At 30.8% G+C, this 14,956-nt stretch overlaps 1 pseudogene; it reads right to left on the reverse strand.

Moving 5' to 3' along the window:
• Window positions 1-653: 653 nt before the first annotated feature.
• Window positions 654-14,181, reverse strand: LOC127727706 (NAD-dependent protein deacylase sirtuin-6-like; annotated as a pseudogene).
• Between the last annotated feature and the right edge of the window lie 775 nt (window positions 14,182-14,956).

A 14,956-nucleotide genomic window follows, 5' to 3' on the forward strand; every position in this document is an offset into this window, starting at 1 on the left:
GTTCAAGTCTGTCATATTTGTTTTTTTGTAAATAGTTTTGTTATAAATAAGGCTGTTAAGTTTTCTCAATTGAATTGTTTCATATTTTTCATGTCAGGGCCTTTTACAGCAGACTATACGGTATGGGTTTTTCTCATTGTTGAAGGCTGTATGGTTGCCCATAATTGCTTACATCCACATCATTTAAACCTTGGTGGATACTTGTCTCATTGGCAATCATACTACATCTCCTTATTTTGATACATAATTACTTTGCTATTGCTTGCAGCTGAAAAAAATTTATTGAACACGGCATCTTTACAAAACACTTAAAGAATTGTGTATGTTGAAACATAAAATGGGAATTGCACATTTATCACAGTATTTTATTAATCTTTATCACAGTAGTTTATCAGTCAAAACTGTTATTGTAAAAGTTGTGCTTCATAAATAAAGAAGTCATATTATTAAGCAGGTTATACATGTTATACAGCATTACTTCCATTCAAACATATCTACCATTTTTACATGTTTTATATCGGAAGGTTTTTATTTATTCTGTTGTGCACAAATAGTTATTTTGCTCCAGGTAAAGGATGGAATTGATTTTTTATATGAAATTCAATTTTGGTATCGGTTTCCATTGAAATTAAACATTCCTTCACAAATACAACTGTAAATTAAAAATATATTTGTAACATACAAATTCATAAACATCTGTTTAATTACTTAAAATAAACAAATTACTTCACCTGAATATAATGAAACTATTTGACATGCATGAATTTTGCAAACTGTGGATAATGTGTTATAGAATAGTACATTGACAGAAACCAGTTCATTAAAGTTGAATGGTTTGATAGTTTGTTGTCTATAAAATAATTCATTATACATCATAGCATAAATACTGTTCATTGATTACTTTTAAAGTTTAAGAAGATAAAAAACTATACATTTATAAGACTTTCAAACTGATTATTTAAGTAATTGATTCACTTTTTTTTTTGTATTGCTTAAATCAAACTATTTGTTAATAATACATGAGTGTTGAAGGATTTTAATATTATATATATATATATATATATATCTAGATTGAATCATCACATATTTTTCAAAGTGCCTATATGCAACTGCATGTATATGAGAAATCTCATTTTAAAAATAAGATCACTAACCTCAAAAGAATAAAAATAGGATTTGAACAAGGGAGATAACTGCAATAATTCAAACTTTTTTATTCACAAAATGTTTCAATCTATATAAATTTGTAACAGAATCAGGACTAAAACATGCTAAGCATTATTTCAACTGAATCAAGCTTTTTAAATGGTTCTAGGGCTTTAAGGATTTTTTTGGTGAGTTGAATATTGAGTTACTTTTTATTTTTTTCAATGTGCTATTACAATATTGTTGATACATCATACAGAATAAAAGATGACAGTGCATAAATTTACAGATTAGTCCAAATCGTTTCATGGCTTCTTTTTTCACTAGTACATGTAATATAAAAGCCAAATTCTATTTCTTTAACTTTGCTTCAGTCTCTAAACTTGAGTTCTTTGAGAATCATAAAACTTCAGTCTATCAGATCTTTCAGATTCCCATTTCTTTAATTCTTTTGCATTTAACATGTTTTTCATCAATTCCTTGAAGAAGGTATCACAATCTCCATATATTCTGGATCCTTGAACATTTCCATCTTTATCTGTTGCTGAGCAGGCACTGTCTTTATCGGTAAGTTGCCTATAAAAAAAAATTTTATATTGTACCTGTACATTTCACACTTATGTTCATTTTACTGTAGCTCTATAGGTTCATAGGAGTGAGAATCGGATACCACTTGATGTCAACTTGAGTAACTGGTATCTAATTTAAATATCATAATAATAAAGCCTTTGACGAGTTCATTATAAATATGAGGCAGGTGTTAAATTGGTACTGTTGAAAGAGGTTGAAGACTAGTATTTTTGAGATATTTTTTGGTAATCAGATATACAAATTTGCAATTTAAGAAATGGAAGTTTCCAATAACAGGATCATGTGAATTTATAATAAAATGCTTCGCTGGGGCGCAGCTTGATACGACCGCAGAAGTCGAACCCTGAACAGTTGGGGCAAGTATGGACACAACATTCAAGCTTGATACAGCTCTGAATTTGGATTGTTATTAAATATTTGACACAGCATAGGTTTCTGACACAGAAAGAATGTGGTCTAAGAACTTGAATTTTTTTAATTTACCTATTATGGTCCAATGTCCAAAATCAAAATACATGGTTAGATTCAGCATATAAAAGAACCCCATATATTCAATTTTTGTTAAAATCAAACAAAGTTTAATTTGGACCCCAACTTGGACAAACTTGAAAACTGGGCCCATAATCAAAAATCTAAACACATGTTTAGATTCAGCATATCAAAGAACCCCAAGAATTCAATTTTTGCTAAAATTAAACTAAGTTAAATTTTGGACCCTTTGGACCTTAATGTAGACCAATTTAAAAAACGGGACTTAAAATTAAAAATCTAAATACACGGTTAGATTTGGAATATCAAAGAACCCCAATAATTCAATTTTTGATGAAATCAAACAAAGTTTAATTTTGGACCCTTTTGACCTCAATATGAACCAATTTGATAGCGGGGCCCACAAATAAAAAATCTAAATTCATGGTTAGATTCAGCATATCAAAGAACCCCATATATTCAATTTTTGTTGAAATCAAAAAAAGTTTAATTTTGGACCCCAATTTGGACCAACTTGAAAACTGGGCCCATAATCAAAAATCTAAACACATGTTTATATTCAGCATATCAGAGAACCCCAAGAATTCAATTTTTGTTAAAATCAAACTAAGTTCAATTTTGGACCCTTTGGACCTCAATGAAGACCAATTTAAAAAACAGGACCCAAATTAAACATCTAAAAACACGGTTAGATTTGGCATATCAAAGAACCCCAATAATTCAATTTTTGATGAAATCAAACAAAGTTTAATTTTGGACCCTTTTGACCTCAATATGAACCAATTTGATAGCGGGGCCTACAAATAAAAAATCTAAATACATGGTTAGATTCAGCATATCAAAGAACCTCATATATTCAATTTTTGTTGAAATCAAACAAAGTTTAATTTTGGACCCCAATTTGGACCAACTTGAAAACTGGGCCTATAATCAAAAATCTAAATACATGTTTAGATTCAGCATATCAAAGAACCCCATATATTCAATTTTTGTTGAAATCAAACAAAGTTTAAATACTGGACCCTATCTTGGACCAACTTGAAAACTGGGCCCATAATCAAAAATCTAAACACGTGTTTAGATTTGGCATATCAAAGAACCCCAAGAATTCAATTTTTGTTAAAATCAAACTAAGTTTAATTTTGGACCCTTTGGACCTTAATGTAGACCAATTTAAAAAACAGGACCCAAAATTAAAAATCTAAATACACGGTTAGATTTGGAATATCAAAGAGCCCCAATAATTCAATTTTAGATGAAATCAAACAAAGTTTAATTTTGGACCCTTTTGACCTCAATATGAACCAATTTGATAACGGGGTCCACAAATAAAAAATCTAAATACATGGTTAGATTCAGCATATCAAAGAACCCCATATATTCAATTTTTGTTGAAATCAAACAAAGTTTAATTTTGGACCCCAATTTGGACCAACTTGAAAAATGGGCCAAAAATCAAAAATCTAAATACATGTTTAGATTCAGCATATCAAAGAACCTCATATATTCAATTTTTGCTAAAATCAAACAAAGTTTAATTTTGGACCCTTTGGACCTTAATGTAGACTATTTTGAAAACTGGACCCAAAATTAAAAATCTAAATACACTGTTAGATTCGGCATAACAAATAAATAAATGTGATCAAAGATTTTACAAATCTAATGCGCCATACTGTGCAATTAAAGATTACTTCTTGAAATTTTTCAATATTTGAAATTTGAAAAAAAAATAATATTTGAAGAATAATTCTTTTTAATTTCTGAAATCTGAAATGAGAAAAAATTGACCCCCCACAATTTCTTTTTATCCCCCCCCCCCCCCCTTTTTTCCCCAAAAAATTCTTTCCCTCAAGATATGGTCATAATCTCAATTCAAATTTCCAATGGAGTTGGCAACCATATTTACCCATTTAAATTTACCATAGTGCTAACTTAATCTATTTTATAATAGAATTAAAAATATAGTGTCAAATCTTTCATATGGATATTTTTGTAAAAAAAAATGATGCAACATTTGCAGATATTTTTACTAGTCTTCCTTTATAAATATGCATTTCTTTAAACATAATTTAAAAGCAGTGTAAGGGAAGTAACCAAAACGTTGTATTTGGATTACCTCCCTTACACTGTTTTAAATCATCTTCATTGTTCATTAACCATTACTTTATACATAATTTAAAAGCAGTGTAAGGGAGATAATTTCAATGATGAATTTGATTTATCTCCCTTACACTGCTTTAAATTATGTTTTGTACTAAAGTATTTGTCCATTAACCAGGACAACCTTGTTTTTCCCCCTTTTTTGCCGCTAATTCCTAAACGGTTTGAGCCTTAACCCCCCAAAGCAAATCCTAACCATCCCTTTGTGGTATGGAAACTTGTAGTATAATTTCAGAGAGATCCATACACCGTTCCACAGTTATTGTCTGGAAACTAGAAAATGCTTATTTTTGGCCCCTTTTTGGCCCCTAATTCCTTAACTGTTGGTACCATAACCCCCAAAATCAATCCCAACCTTCCTTTTGTGGTATTTAACCTTATGGTAAAATTTCAAAAAGATCCATTCACTTAAACTAAAGTTAGAGTGCGAAAACCAATGTGTATTCGGACGACGACGCTGGACGACGACGCCGGACGACGACGACGACGACGCCAACGTCATACCAATATACGACCACAAAATTTTTTTGCGGTCGTATAAAAAAAAGGAAACAATTTAGGATTCACTAGGATGTTGATTTTTACACTGTTACAATGACTTCCTCCTTCATTATTGATTTTTACACAGTTACGATGACTTCCTCCTTTATTATTGATTTTTATACTGGCATAAGGACTTCCTCCTTTATTACTGATTTTTATACTGTTACGAGGACTTCCTCCTTCATTATTTATTTTTACACTGTTATGATGACTTCCTCCTTTATTATTGATTTTTATACTGTTATGAGGACTTCCTACTTTATTATAGATTTTTATACTGTTATGAGGACTTCCTCCTTTATTATTGATTTTTATACTGTTATGAGGACTTCCTACTTTATTATAGATTTTTATACTGTTATGATGACTTCTTCCTTTATTATTGATTTTTATACTGTTATAAGGACTTCCTCCTTTATTATAGATTTTTATACTGTTACGAGGACTTCCTCCTTCATTATTTATTTTTACACTGTTATGAAGACTTCTTCCTTTATTATAGATTTTTATACTGTTATGAGGACTTCCTCCTTTATTATTGAAATTAAATAACAACAGTTAATATAAAGCAATATGCAATTCTTGCTGGTTGTAAAACCTATTTCTATTATGGTACAAATTATCTTTGTGCAAAATCAGACATTTTCAAGCTTTTTTGTAGACCTCAAAATGGAATTAATTTTAACAAAAAGAATATTCTTAGTTGAAACATGTAAGTGTTTAGTATATTTATCAAATAAATCACATATCTCCATTGCCACAAGGGAATAGTAATCTTTTGTGACCGTCAAAAGTCATCGCTGATCTACCTAACAGTCCATGGAAATGTTGCAATTTCGTTACACACTGAAGGACAGGCCAACCAAATAAACACATTTTCCTTATCACTTATTCACATCACACTCAGTTCAGTGTGATATGAGAAATATCTCTTCATGCAGGAAAGAGATAACAGGTCATAACAAAAAGTCAAATATTTTCATATGATGTCAATTTCGTTGTTTAACTGTGATAAATTTATTGTTTTTTGGTGTTTATTGCCACTTTCAGCACCATTGGCTATATTGTGGTGGACTGGTATCCAGTAATTATTGGTGGAGAAACCCGGAATCCCTGGAGAAAAATCCCCCACCTTCAACAGGAAAACTAGTAATCCTAGTCAATTAAGATTGGGAGTCAAACACACCTGTCACTTGTGGGGTTCAGACTCACAACCTCAGTGTTGACAGGTTAGTGATACAGTAAATGGACAACTTAGAACACTCAGCCACCATGAACAGTTTGTTTGATAAAGAGTTTTTATATTTGTGGTACTCCTCATATCAAATTTTTAAATTAGTTATTGTGTTGAACACAATTTCTTTGTTTCAGAATACCCAAAAATTACACATTGATGCCAACTTATCATTGTAGACTTTTTAATTTGTAACAAGAAAATGAAAATTAAACCTTCTTCAATTATTTATGACTTCAGTATTTCAGGTGTTCTGACTCACAGATAAACATAACGTAAAAATCTAAAATCTTAAAACAGATTTTAGATAAACTTTAATGTACAATATATATAGCTTTTTTGTACTTCTATTTGCAAATTAATAAGAAATAAACTGTTTCTTCTTGTTTTGTTACTTGTTTTCCTATTTTTAAAGTTACTAGTTCTTTCCCTGAAGATGGTGCAGAAAAATCCTAAGAACAAAAAATCAGTTTAAAGAGTCTATTCAATCACCTACCTGTTGCATATAACATATCGTTGAGGCTTCTTTATCTTCTCCACCAAGTCACTAGCAGGTGTAACCGTAAGGGTAGTACCCAGACATAACATCAAATCACATTTCTCTGAGTTTTCTTCTGCTTGTTTGAAAATGTTATCATCCAACAAGTCAGGAAAGTTAATAATGGAATCTTGTAAATGCCCTGAACAGCCCTGCAAAAATACCATATATTAATTTCAACAGTAAATTGCATTGATGCATCATTTTTGAACATTAATAAAAAAAAAAGTAAAACTTTCAAAAATGTTAAATATTTATATGATTTATGTACAGTGTATTGACAATTGTCTGTAGTTTTTTTCTTTTTTAATATTTTAGCAAGTTTGGACCATCAAAAGGTGAGAACTTGTGGCATCTATTTGTACATGTATATATTTTTTACCATGGAGCTATCTGAATAGATTTTATAGTAGAATTATTATAAATGTTGTGCTATAATTTTAGTGGAAGTACTAATATTCAAATTCTACAGTGCTGTTTGCAAAATACTGGGAGATCACTGATGCACATATCTAGCTGTATATAATTCAAAATAAATGGCTACAAAATAAAAATATTTGGTAGAGAAAGTTTAAATATTGCAGGCATAGAATTATTTACCCTATGTACAAATGTAAAAATTAAATTTGAGATGAACAATAATAAAAGTGCATGTGCTGATCCTTTGCTATGTTTCGTGTACATTTGTAGGTACTTAGGCATGTAGGGATTTTGTGTCAGGAATTAATACACCATATCTGTCTTTTATTCAAGTATTATCTAATTGTGTCAAAATTTATTGGTTTTTTTCACTGCCATGTCAGCCAGCAGAAAACAACTATTCATGTCTGTAGAATCTGTAGATACAAAAAAATGTTAGTCTCATGAATATAAACTTTCATTGAGGAATGCTTTGATGCCAAAACTTTCATACATGTACATGTTATTATACCAAATGAATTTTGACATCTTGAAAATGCAGAAATGCTTAAAATTACAAATAGAAAAATGTACCTTAGATTCACATTTTCTTCCAGTTCTGTGTGATAAACCACATTTTTTACACTTCACTGCATATTTAGGTTTCTTCATATCTGTTTTCCCATTATCGTCCAGTTCTTCAAAATACTGACTACCAACATCATCCATCACATAGAAATGTCTGTAATACTGTCTCTTACATTTCTCACAGATTTCTAAGAAAACATTACCATGAAGTTCTGAAATTTTGTCACCTGGTACTCCTGATAATCCATGAAGGCCGTCCCCATTCTGACTCACTATATATTTCAGATACCCATCAGTCGTCAATTTTTGAAGTGCTTCATGAGTGTATGTTGGTCTTAAAGCTTCATAAGGAACCCCATCTTCTTCTGCTTCTTCAATGTCTTCATCTTTTTCTAAATACATTTACACACATATAATTACTTTAAAACAAGTAGCTACAAAAGGAGATTTTCTTACACTTTATATTTGAATTATATGTAATAGTGTATAATGTATTCTTGTGCAGTCTTTTATTTGTGTAAAGTTTGTACTGTCATGAGTCTTTACAATGATGCATGATTACTTATAAAACAAATTCAAAATGTCTTAAAAGCACACATGTAATATTATAAACTGTTCAAATTCAAAATTAAAAGAGTTTAAAGTTCATAGATCTATACACATATGTGTTCATTATTTTGGTTTTTTTAGAAATTTGTGTGAACTAGATAATTGGTTAGAATATATATATATATATATATATATATATATATATATATATACACGTCATTTGAAATCTGGAAGATAGTTGTCTCATTGGCAATCATACCACATCTTCTTCTTTTTATATAGAAGTTATCATTTGTTTTATAAGTAATACATTCTTACTTAAATATTTAGTACCAGCAATGCAGTCCTTGACATATTGTTACATTAATGCCGTTATACTTACATGTAGGTTTGCTGCAGTGTGTTTACCCAGTGAAGTTTTGCTTAGAATTTAAAATAGGTTTTAACCAAATCACTTCATATCTAGATGGTAAAAATAAGGGTTATTACCCTCTAGTCTAGACATCATATTTACAGGTCAAATATCTAGATGCTAAGTGTGTTATCACCCTCTCCACGCAATATTTAATAAAATGCTTCGCTGGGGCGCAGCTTGATACGACCGCAGAGGTCGAACCCTGAACAGTTGGGGCAAGTATGGACACAACATTCAAGCTTGATACAGCACTGAATTTGGATTGTAATTAAATATTTGACACAGCATAGGTTTCTGACACAGAATGAATGTGGTCTAAGAACTTAAAAATTTTTAATTTATCTATTCAAACCATGTCATTATTATTTGCTTTTATATATAAATCAGAAATAACCAATTTAAAATGGAAAATTTCAAAGAAAAAAAAGGAAAAAAAAATCCCCCTCCCCCCAAAATTTTTTGAACCCCCTTATGATTCATCACCCTCAAACACAATCCCAGCCTTCCCTTTGTGGTATGGTACCTTGCAGTACATATGATGGACTGTGAAACTAAGATCAGGAGTTTGGGAAATTTTGGTCAGGAGATTAGGACTCAGATCAGGAGGTTTTTAATCGACATAAATTTTGTCGTAAATGTAACCGTGTGCTGTAGAAATTGTCTGTTAAAGTGTGCTTTCTTCAACTTTCCATCCGAATGTATTATGTTTATAGTACCCTTGTACTTATAAATTTTCTCTATCTTTTTAAACTTTCAACTTGTTCAATCTAACATTCTTCTTTTTAAGTATGTTCTTTAAATTTTTTAGGTCATATCTTTTTTTCCATTATTCATTGCAATCAGAATATTTGCTTATCTATCTGCAAGTAGATCTTTTATTTTAATCTTTATGCAAGTAGATTTTTAATGCATGATAAGTAACACATTCAAACAGGATTCATGGGTCATAGTTAATATATAAATTTCAATTTAAGCCTTGAAAGGTAGTATAAAACCCTCAAATAATTTTCAAATTATTATTTTTTTATTTGTCCTAAGACATTTAAAATCATTTAATTACCATCCTTTTATGATTATTTGTTCAATTTATATTTTATTTATATTCTTTTAAAAATTTACATTATTTAAAGGAAAGTAACTTAAAACAGGATAAATCAAGGGAAGTAACCCAACATTCATTTATAAATATACAAAGTTTTATTACACAACGGCAGTTAGCCTGATGTAAAAATCGTTGATTACCAGTATGTTTGACACCCAAGGTGACAAGTGAAGCCATATAATTATCATGTTAATTGATTTACAGGTAAAATATAACTTCAGGTAATGTCAGTTACACCAGATATGTTGGGCTGAAATTTTTCATTCATGAAATATTTCATACACAGGATTTTTTTGTCTTCAACGGGAGGTCGGGAGGAGACCCCTGAAAACGGGATTATTGTATTCCCTTCGGGAGGTTCACATGTATGATTACTGTACAATTTCAGGGAGATCAATACACTTGAACAAAAGTTATTGTCTGGAAACTAGAAAAATGCTTATTTTTTGGCCCCTTTTTGGCCCAAAATTCCTAAACATTTACGGCAATTACCCCCAAACTCAAACCCAGCTTTCCCTTTGTGATATGGAACCTTGCAGTACAATTTCATAAAGATCCATACACTTGCACACAAGTTATTGTCCTGAAACTAGAAAAATGCTTGTTTTTTGCCCCTTTATGGCCCCTAATTCCTCAAATTTCTAGGGATTTAACCCCAAAATCAATCCCAGCCTTTCCTTTGTGGTATGGTACCTTGCAGTACAATTTCAGAGAGATCCATACACTTGAACAAGTTATTGTCTGGAAACTAGAAAAATGCTTATTGTTGGCCCCTTTTTGGCCCCTTATTCCTGAACGTTGTGGGAAAATACCCCCAAAATCAATTCCAGCTTTCCCTTTGTGATATGGAACCTTGTAGTACAATTTCATAAAGATCCATACACTTACACACAAGTTATTGTCATGAAACTAGAAAAATGCTTGTTTTTTGCCCCTTTTTGGCCCCTAATTCCTAAAATTTGGAGGCAATTACCCCCGAAATCAATTCCAGCATTCCCTTTGAGATATGGAACCTTGTGGAACAATGTCAGAGAGATCCATACACTTGAACACAAGTTATTGTCATGAAACTAGAAAAATGCTTGTTTTTTGCCCCTTTTTGGCCCCTAATTCCTAAAATTTGGAGGCAATTACCCCCAAAATCTATCCCAGCATTCCCTTTGTGATATGGAACCTTGTGGTACAATGTCAGAGAGATCCATACACTAACACACAAGTTATGTCTGGAAGTTACAAAAATGCTTATTTTTGGCCCCTAATTCCTTAACTGTTGGTACCATAACCCCCAAAATCAATCCCCACCTTCCTTTTGAGGTATTGAACCTTATGGTAAAATTTCATAGAGATCTATTCACTTAAACTAAAGTTAGAGTGCGAAAACCAATGTGTATTCGGACGACGACGCCGGACGACGACGACGACGACGACGCCAACGTCATACCAATATACGACCACAAAATTTTTTTGCGGTCGTATAAAAAGTGATTAAATAGAGAGTTGTTAGTAACTTGTTACCAAGATTAACTATTTTTGTTTATCAGTCAGTTGGGTTGCTCTCTCATTGATGTATGGCCCAAGTCTCCTCTTTTCATATATATGTGTTTCTGTTCATATGCCATAATTTGACTCCAGTCTTTAAAACATTGGTTGCATGGTCAATATCATCTGTGGATTATTGTTTATCATGAATTGTTTATACTTACTTAATTATAAATGTCACAATTCTTACCATTTTACCTTATATCCTTTTCAGATGCTGTACCAAACAATAACTAGATTTAATGGTACATTTCACTTTTTTTGTGTATCAATTTTAAATGTCATGGGTCTTCACGTTATACATTGTACAATGCATGTTTTTAACAAACGAAAAAATTTGCGTCGAGTACAAAATGTATTAGTGCATGCTTGCACCACTTTTTCCAAAGACGGTACATTTTTAATTACCATGATTATAGATGGTACATCTACATGAAAACTAACATCCTGTTTCATTCCCAATTTATTTGTATTCAACATTTTTCTGTGTAATACAATAATTTACATTAAAAAATCTTCTACCTTCTGTCTGTAACTTTGCTTTTTTGCTTGGTGTATGTTCTATCCTGTCACTGAATAAATGGTCTACATCGATTTTGTTTTGATCCATTTCAGTCCATTTTCCACTTTTACCACGATAATCACCAATACCAGCAGATGTAGAAATCCCTGCACCTTAATATAAATATTGTTTTTCTAATATAAGTACCATATTTGGTCTTGTATAGTACGCATTTGTGTATACTACACACACCCTTTTCATCACCCCAAAATTACCTTGGAAATTTTCACTTACATGTACAAAAATCAAGCAGATGCTTGTTTTGATCTTAAGAAGTAAGATTTTCTTGGAAGTTATTTATAGGTAACACATGAAGCTGAAGTCTACAAAAACAATATTCTATTAATTGAAATCAGTTAAAAACTAATTATGTTTGATGAGAAAAGGGAGACAATTCTAATAACATCATTATCTGTATTAGAAAGAAGCCTGGATTAATCTAGTTAATTGTCAGAAAGTAAAGTTTAAACAGAATACAAAATTTCCTAGAAGAGTGAAATTATCAGAATATGCATGAACAACGTTCATACACAATTGGATAGGTGACCTTACATCGAAGTAACTAGTATGCATATTCATGACATCAATAATTCTTAAATTTTCTGACATTGAGAGAATTTGGATATCAAAAGTAAATAAACTATATTATTATAAAATGTACAAATAAACAGGAAGAAATTTTGCCTATAAGAGTAGATATGCATGTGCCGTAATAACATGCACAATCATAACTATATCACTTTCAGTTTGAGCTAAGTCATGTAAGTGTTTTCATGAAAATTCAGCAAATTCGTTTCTTTATTATTACTGATAGGAAACCCATGTTCATGTATGCCTTAAATAATATTATACATGTACGCATCATCCGGAAAAAATCTCCAAACTGAATCTTGAAAATAATGCATATGCCAAAGGACAGAAAAAGTATTGCATAAAAGGTTTATTTGATAACCAGTTTTGACCTCTTTTCATCAATGTTTCTACTGTATAGTGTATGGTATCAGGTCGTTCCAGCCCAGAGTCGATCAGGCCCCATAAAAAAATAATGAATAATTTATATTAACTTCGGAGGATTTGGTGACATATTTGAATCAGGATAAATGGAATTTGTAAAAAGTATCGATGATTAACATGATTAATGACAGCAGGTAAGTGAAGTATGCCTAATATTGGAGTAACATTCAGATGAATTATATGATTAATGGTACTACCGTAAATTCTGATATGTATGTTTTTATTATAATTATGCATACCCAATAGTCTTAAAAACTTGTAATAAAAACATAATCAGCATAATTGTTTTATACTGCATAATCATCCGTATTCAATTAAGGTGATAAACTGATTTGAATTCAAATATTTAATATTAAAATAATATTATATTTCTATATGAAATCTTATTATAAATTTTAAAAAAAATTCAAATGAATGTCTCATCTAAGAAAATCCAACCTTTTTACCGTCCACCTTTTATATCATTATAAAATACATAAACATTTATGAATTACAATTCATATTTATCTTTATTTTTATTCCTTATAATGTTATATTTATCTTTTTAATACTGGTTAATGAAATCAGAACAGTATGTACATGTACTGGCTGATCATTATTGCGTATGATACGATTTGACACGCCTACATAGCTAATGAATATTCATTCCTTTATAGATTAGAACAGCACATGTAGCCAAAACTAAGAGTTGTAAATTTGTAGTATAACTGTATATACCTGTAGTTTTGAGAATACAAAATAATTACAGAGACATAGTTTTTAATTTTAATAATCCGAGCGAGTATATACACGAATCTATCAATAAATATTTTTTATATTGGGGCCAGATCGACTTAAAATATGGGACTGGACCGACTTGGGACGGATCAACTTGGGGCTGGATCGACATGAAATCTAGTGTATAAGCATACCAGTAAATGCTACACAGTGCTCAGATGATTTAATCATATCAGAAACACGTTTAGCTTCTTCAATGATTTGTTTATGCGCATTTCTAAATTCAGCAGTCTTTTCAGCTTCCTTTACAAGAGTTTTTTCCTGTGAAGAAAATATAAATGGTGCACTTCTTATCTTCCTTTTAATTGAAGAAATGATTTGTGTCCAACAGTGTTCATGAAATTTTGCTTCACCATTTCAAGGCATTTGCAGCCCAGTTTACATGAAATTCTGAAGTCTTAACTTTTCGTTTTGGCCATACAGTTTTAACTTCTACAATATCATTTTCTACTTCATCCAGGGTTGAATTATCGCAGAGTTTTAAATCGCACATTTTACAAAATGTTTGTATTTGATGATTGCGCAATCCCATTAAAAATAGGGGGGGTTACACTAATGACTGGACCGAATGACAGGACCGAATGACAGGACCAAATGAAAAATGCTAATTACTTTTTTATTTTTCAAAGGATTAATTTCAAAATTGAAATATAATAAGATTTCATCATTTAATATATAAATTTAAAAAAGAAATTATATTTTTTTTTCAGAAGCTTGCGAAAACGTGACCTGACCTACGCTTACAATGACAGGACCAATATCGAGAATGACAGGACCAAATAAAAATGCTAATAACTTTTTTATTTCTCGAAGGATTTGTTTCAAATTTGAAATTTAATTAGATTTCAACATTTAATACATAAATTTAAAAAGAAAATATATTTTTTTTTCAAAAGCTTGCGAAAACGTGACCTGACCTACGCTGATAATGACAGGACCAACCTTGACAATGACAGGACCGAAAAAAAATGCTAATTACTTTTTTATTTCTCAAAGGATTTATCTCAAATTTGAAATATAATAAGATTTCAGCATGTTTTACATAAATATAAGAAAAAATTGAGAAAAAAAATATTTATAAGCTTGCGAAAATGTGACCTGACCAATGTTGACAATGACCTGACCAACATCGGCGATGACAGGACCAAATGAAAATGCTAATAACCTTTTTATTTCTCAAAGAATTTATCTCAAATTCAAAATATAATAAGATGTCACCATGTTAAACATAAATATACGAGAATAATAAAATAATTTTGGATAAAAAAAACTTGACCTGACCAACGTTGACTACCAACGGTGTCCTGATC

The sequence above is a fragment of the Mytilus californianus genome, unplaced genomic scaffold (genome assembly GCF_021869535.1).
Source record: "Mytilus californianus isolate M0D057914Y unplaced genomic scaffold, xbMytCali1.0.p SCAF_1, whole genome shotgun sequence".
In the NCBI taxonomy this organism is placed as follows: domain Eukaryota; kingdom Metazoa; phylum Mollusca; class Bivalvia; order Mytilida; family Mytilidae; genus Mytilus; species Mytilus californianus.